The sequence below is a fragment of the Asparagus officinalis genome, chromosome 2 (genome assembly GCF_001876935.1).
Source record: "Asparagus officinalis chromosome 2, Aspof.V1, whole genome shotgun sequence".
NCBI classification, from domain to species: domain Eukaryota; kingdom Viridiplantae; phylum Streptophyta; class Magnoliopsida; order Asparagales; family Asparagaceae; genus Asparagus; species Asparagus officinalis.
The window spans coordinates 79,281,123-79,288,446 of record NC_033795.1 but is presented as its reverse complement, the minus strand read 5'-3'; positions in this window follow the sequence as shown (position 1 = coordinate 79,288,446).

The window sequence follows — 7,324 nt, the reverse complement described above, 5'->3', positions numbered from 1 at the left end:
CCAACGACGTTTGCAGGAACTTGAAGCTTTAGACGAAAAACGACTTCAAGCTCAACAACAGATTGAACTATATCAAGCCCGCATCTCTAAAGCTTACAACAAAAAGGTCAAGGAGCGGATTTTCAAGAAAGGCGATTTGGTTTTGGCTAATCGACGACCTATGGTAATGACCCATAAAACCAAAGGGAAGTTTAATCCTAAGTGGGAAGAACCCTTTGTGGTAGAGACAGTCTATTCCAATGGAGCTTATCGTCTCATCAATAAAAAAGGCAACAGACTCATGATGCCAATTAATGGAAAATTTCTCAAGAAATATTACCCATAAGTTGCAAGTCTCTTAAGCTTAGCTGGGGGTTGCTCATCAAATGTTTGTATGAATAAATAAGTTCTCCTACTTTGTATGTCGTCAAGTTAACATTACACCTCTGACGATTTAAGTTGTTGAGAAATATTATAATAAAGAAAATTTCCTAAGTTGTTGGATTGATTTGGTTCAGTGGAAAAGTCTTAGCAACCTAAGAGGCGTACCCAAGGTTGGAGGAAAGAGCATCTAGCTTCCTCGAACTCAAGTTCTATAACTGTGTTTCAAATCTCCCGAACGCAAGTTTCAACCCTGCGTTCTTAGTTCCTATAAAGGGGTAGACCCACGTTGGGTGTGTTCAAGCACAAAATTTCAACTAACAACGAAGAAACTTTCAGAGATTACCCTAACAACGGCAAAAGGGATCCTCAGCAAATTGGAATGCATCAAATCTCTCTGAACGCAAGTCTTCCAAATGCAACCTAAGTCTCAGAGTTGCGTTCAGACCTGTTTGGACGCAAAGATAAGACCATGCGTTTTTTTTTGATAAGCCTGCGTTCAAATCAGTCAAACACAAGGGAGTAGTTTTCAGAAATTCTCATACCACAAAAGAGACTATATCATTGCAGAAGATGTTCACAATTCATCACAGGCAAGAGTAATAATTGTTGCGGAAATATTAAAAGTTATTACAAGCCAAAAAGCATTATAAAAGTCTTCAAAGAGAAAAAGATGTGTTGCGGAAATATTAAAAGTTATTACAAGCCAAAAAGCATTATAAAAGTCTTCAAAGAGAAAAAGATGTGAGGCGGGCTTTAGCCTTGGCTATACGGGCAGAATGCTTAGCGCGGACTTCTGCTTCAGCCCTCACCCTCAACTCTTCAGCAGTGGCAGCAGCAACACCAGCTCCTGAGCGCAAGGCTTGGAGAGCCTCCTCTATCTCGGGCTTCAAGTCAGCATTCTGCAATTTCTCCAAGGTTTCCACAGTACCTGAGAAGAAGTAAACCTTCTCGGCACAGTGATAAGCCCAGCTGCGGTTGATACGTTTAAGCAAGAGCATCACCTCCATGAACGAGCTCTGGAATTCTGAAAACGGGGCCCATCCTTGCTCAGAAATAAGTTATGCTTGCTTCACCATGTTCTCCAGAAGCTCTGTGACGAAGTTCACGCTTTCAAAATCTGGGGTAAAGACTTTTCTAGGAGGGACCATAGCAATGGGGGTAATCAAAGGAACGTCCCCTTAGAGTGGTTCTTCTTCTTCATCATCAGATACGATGAGGGGATCAGCAGCAGAAGCCCCACCTTGCAGTCAAAAAAAGAGCAAAGTCAATAAAATAGATGAATCCAAATGCATTAGTCTAAGCATGCGTCAGGATCAGCCTGAATGCAAGGAAGCTAAACCCGCGTTGAACCGCTATGAACGCAAGGCTTCTTCCTGCGTTCAAGATTAAGGGATCAACCCTTCATCTTATCAATAAACACGAAGGCTTCTTCCTGCGTTCAAGATTAAGGGATCAACCCTTCATCTTATCAATAAACACGAAAGTTTTCTTCCACATTCAAGATCAAAGAACGCATGAATGTTGTTCGTATCTAAAACGAACAAATCTTATCAACAAACACAGAAACTTCTCCGTGTGTTCAACGTCAAGGGTTTGATTCTTCATCATTACAATGGACACATGAAGTTCTTTCAGGATCCAAAGTCAAGAAGATGAACAGTTTTCATCAAGAGACATGCAAATTCTTTTCCGTGTGTTCAAGATTGAAAAGACGAATTTTATTCGTCATCATCAACCAGAATTCATCTAAAGAATTTCAAGAAAACCCATTGACAGAAAAATGCTTAAGCGAAGAAGACAGCAAGACTTACCTCGATGACCAGGCATCGGAGGCATCGACGATGGTTCGGAGGTGGACCCAAAAGCATCCTTCGACGGCGGTGGAAAGTGCGCCATCTAGTCATCATCGCTCGAGCATGACTTCTTGGAATCCATGGCCAGAAGGCAAGGCGAAATAGTGGAAGAACTAATGAGAAGAAACTCGTTTGGGAGTTCAAGAAAGAAGCTTAAACGTTAAAGCCTCTTGACATGAGTAATCAGCCCTATTTATAAATAATTAATGATGATGTAGAGTTCCAAGACTCCCGCTGAGAGAGGCCTCTTCGTCATCATTATGATCGCTTAGCTTCCAATTAGATGCAGGACAAAACACTGCGTCCATAAAGCCTGACTTGACGCAGTAGTCTGGAGATGCGTTCTTCAAAAAATACGCAGCTCAACTCAAGAGCATGAACGTAGGGGGTACCCCTATTTCTAGAATCGGATTTTTGGAAAATATGCTGCTTGAGTTTAAAACTTTTGCACAATTTAAAACAAAATATTTGACGAAGTCTTCTCAATGTTTGAACTTCACCCTCCTCAAAGTTGCTCCGAACGCAACACTTCTAACTTATCGACTCTCACCAATAGAGCGATAGGTCCACAAAGTTGCTCCGATCGCAACACTCTTAACTTATCGACTCTCGTCAATAGAGCGATAGGACCTCAAAGTTGCTCCAAACGCAATACTTCTAGCTTATCGACTCTCGTCAATAGAACGATAGGTCCTCAAAGTTGCTCCAAACGCAATACTTCTAAGTTATCGACTCTCGTCAATAGAGCGATAGGTCCTCAAAGTTGCTCCAAACGCAACACTCCTAACTTATCGACTCTCGTCAATAGAGCGATAGGTCCTCAAAGTTGCTCCAAACGCAACACTTCTAGCTTATCGACTCTCGTCAATAGAGCGATAGGTCCTCAAAGTTGCTCCAAACGCAACACTTCTAACTTATCGACTCTCACCAATAGAGCGATAGGTCCACAAAGTTGCTCCGATCACAATATTCCTAACTTATCGACTCTCGTCAACAGAGCGATAGGTCCCCAAAGTTGCTCTGATCGCAATACTTCTAACTTATCGACTCTCACCAATAGAGCGATAGGTCCCCAAAGTTGCTCCGATTGCAACACTCCTAACTTATCGACTCTCGTCAATAGAGCGATAGGTCCTCAAAGTTGCTCCAAACGCAACACTCCTAACTTATCGACTCTCGTCAATAGAGTGATAGGTCCTCAAAGTTGCTCCAAACGCAATACTTCTAGCTTATCGACTCTCGTTAATAGAGCGATAGGCCCTCAAAGTTGCTCCAAACGCAACACTTCTAACTTATCGACTCTCACTAATAGAGCGATAGGTCCCCAAAGTTGCTCCGATCGCAACACTCCTAACTTATCGACTCTCGTTAATAGAGCGATAGGTCCCCAAAGTTGCTCAGATCGCAACACTTCTAACTTATCGACTCTCACCAATAGAGCGATAGGTCCTCAAAGTTGCTCCGATCGCAACACTTCTAACTTATCGACTCTCACCAATAGAGCGATAGGTCCCCATGATCTAAGGAGTGGTTTACGTGGGTTATTACAACCGATTAATGAGGCAACTAAACCCTCATTTAGGAGCAGATTATGGGGGCGGTTACACCCCTAATCTCCCTATAAATATCAACAAACTCAACAGAGTTTGGGGTTCGAAAAATAGAGATCCAGGAATCGGATTCAGAGAGTGAGAGTTGGAGGATCAGCTCCTTACACAGTCTGGGGAATCATCATCACCTGAAGAGTCTAAACATTTGATACTTAGCTTATTAACCGAATTATTTTCGGTTCCAATAACTCTTGTCATATTAGAGTTTGTTACTCGTTCTGAGCCACAATACTCATCAAGAGTTATCAACCAGACAAATCAGTTGTTCCAGTGAATTGAAATTTTTGGATCGTCAACGGAGAGCAAACTCGACGTAAGCATTCGAGGGAGGCACTCCATCGCCACCGTGAAGAACCCAGAATTAAACAAAGGGGAGAATCTAGATCATTCTCTTCTCTTTTGTAATCAGGAAATCCAATTGTAATCGAGAGTTGAGAGATTTATAAACATTCTTTTTCTAAGTGTAATCGAGAGTTGAGAGATTTATAAACATTCTTTTTCTAAGCAGTTAGAGAGAATAAAATCAAATACAATTCTTTCATTCATTGTCTTATTGCAAATTTTCCACAAACAGACCGTCATCCATATTATTTCTAATTCATACGGAACAAGGTCGCACAGCTGATCTTTTATACAAATAAGGTAATATCCGTGGCCCGCCTTGTGTCTAATATCGACTATCATATGGTGGCCAAAATCATTTTTTGTACGTTTGTTGATAGTTGTAAGTTGAATACCAATTTGCGACGAATGTATAATGTGAAATCTCGCACTACCCTGTAGATCCGAGCAAGCCGTAACAACATGAGAACAATGAAGCCATTGTAATTGTGGTAAATTGCAAGTGTATGTACAAGTGTGATCCACTAGCATATTAACTTTGTAAGAGCGACTTTCTCTATGTGATATTCCCTCAATAACCTCACATTCATTAAAACTGTATCTTACGACACGAAATGATCGAGCCTGCACAATCCGATCCGCTAATATATCTTCAACCTTCAGTGCCAGCTCTAACGAGTTATTTGCACCAAGTGTGCGTCGTCTGAGAAAGAATTTATTAAGTATGTAAAATGTTTTTGTAACTAGTGACTGTATTGGCATACTACATGCTCCCTTAAGCACACCATTAAAACTCTCAAAAGCGTTGATGGTCATCATACAAAACCGTTTCCCGCCATCTTCACATAATGCCCACTTATCAACATTATTCGGACCCTAATATGTCGTAAGCAATAGGGATGTGATATCTAATGCTTGCCAAAGAAGATCTTGAAGCTGCACTTGTCCATGCTTCCTCTTGAAGTTTTTTCGTTACACAGCCAGCTTGCCAAAGAAAATCTTGAAGCTTCACTTGTCCATGCTTCCTCTTGAAGTTATCGCTAATATGTTGTAAGCAATAGCGATGTTGGTGTGGCGACGGAAAATGTCATTGGAGTGCTATTAGAATTCATTTTATCCTATCAGATATGAATGTAATTGACCACATTCCCACACTAGGGATATGATATCTAATGCATGTAAAAAACCATGCGCAATTCTCCATGTTTTCAACATCAATCACTGCAAATGCCAAAGGAAATAAACCGCCATCTACGTCTACTCCAATTGCAACAAGCAAAACGCCTTTACATTTATCATACAAGTGGTTGTCGTCAATGCTAAGAAGAAGACGACCCTCAATGCAAGCCCAAATGCCTAAAATACACATGTGAACCGTCTATCTCCGTCATCAACAGGGTCTGATGATACTTCATACACTGTCCCCGAATTTTCTCTTGTGAGTGCTTCAAGATAATATTGTAAGATCTCATAAGATTTGTCCCAATCTCTGAATGTTTTTTTCATCGCCTTCTTCCGAGCATTCTAACACTTAATGTATGATACATCCAAGTTGGTCACTTTATGCACTAAAAGACAAATATCCTTTGGTCTTAGATCAAGATCCTCCCTTAGTTTAGGCATAATCAATCGATATATGATAGAGGCGGACACATGCTTATAATTCATCTCTAATCAAGGATTGCTACATGTGTGCAGTCTGTTGTAGTGTGTGATTTTAAATTGCCCGCCTACTCTTACACACAAGCGTGAATTAAACTTCCAAGTATATTTTACATTACCGTCATGGTGCCCACCATTATATTCTTCTTTGCCATCTTTACGGTAAAAACAAACTACATTATAGCTTGTTGCATTGCTTTTTTCTGCCTAAACTTGACATTTTTTTTGATGGCCCGCAAACGAAGCGCATGAATTAATTTCTTCTGACTTTCAAATAGATCGCCCTTTTTGAATGAGAAGTCATCGCCTTGTGTATCATCAACTACATTAGTAATGATAGGAATACTTTCCATCGTAGAGTTGTCAATCCATTCTTCTCCATGCAGTTCATCGGGCGGTGGATACTCTAACACGGCATACTCATTGTTAGAGTAACATCCGTCAATATATTCCCCTTCATAACGATCTATCAAACACGTCATGCTATTGATTTGTAAGCCATCATCTTCATCAGCATCCTCGGAATCGACACTTACATTATCATCTTCTATCGCCACTCATGTGGAAGGCATTAGATCTTGATGGGAGCGCTATCATCGAAGGCATTTGAAGTGCCCACAAGCGAAGGACCACTCAAGTATTGTGACTGTGTTCATGTTACATCTTGTTGCGGCGATAAAAAATCGACGGAGTCAACTTCAAGGTTCTCCAACATGCGAGAGTACACTCTGTCGTGATTCACCGATTTGCCTAAATTTTTATGATGTTTTTCAATAAATAATTCCACCGAACGCTTCTCACCGTGCAATATTCTAATAAGACCCATATCGTAGTCACACGAGATTTGAATGCCGCTTGTTCTATTCCCCGTAACATGATAATTGCAAATAACGTTGAGATGATACTCACGTAAATTGGTTAATGTAAGTTTGTGTAAGTCATTAAGCAATTCATCGAAAGTACATGATTTTGGTATATACAACAGCTTCGTCACACCTCATTCATACACGGACATATTATTCTCGAGATAAAATTAATCTTTCCATCATATGAACAAAGAATTACGATTCGATCGTTAATTGTTACCTCTGAAGAGTAAAAAATTCAATATCAATATTACACGAAAAAACATAAAAATGTTATTTACCATTAAATCCTCTAATATCGATTTTAAATATCTATAATTTTAACCAAATGTTAAACCTTTATAATAACACTAACTTTTACAATTTTTGGTAATTTTTCCTCCAACTTCATACACAAAATTATTTAATTTTTCTTCACAAAATTTATAAATAATTCAAAATTTATTTCAAAATCTAAATTTGTACAAGTAATCAGCATGAAATAGTGAGAATATATAAAAAAAAATTAGGAGAAATTTTTTTTAAAGATTGTACCTAAAATTTGTCGATGCACTAATTTTCGGTGAACTCTGGCAGTGACGGCGGCAAGATCGATCAATGACAGTGATGAAAAGCCAACGGGGCGGTG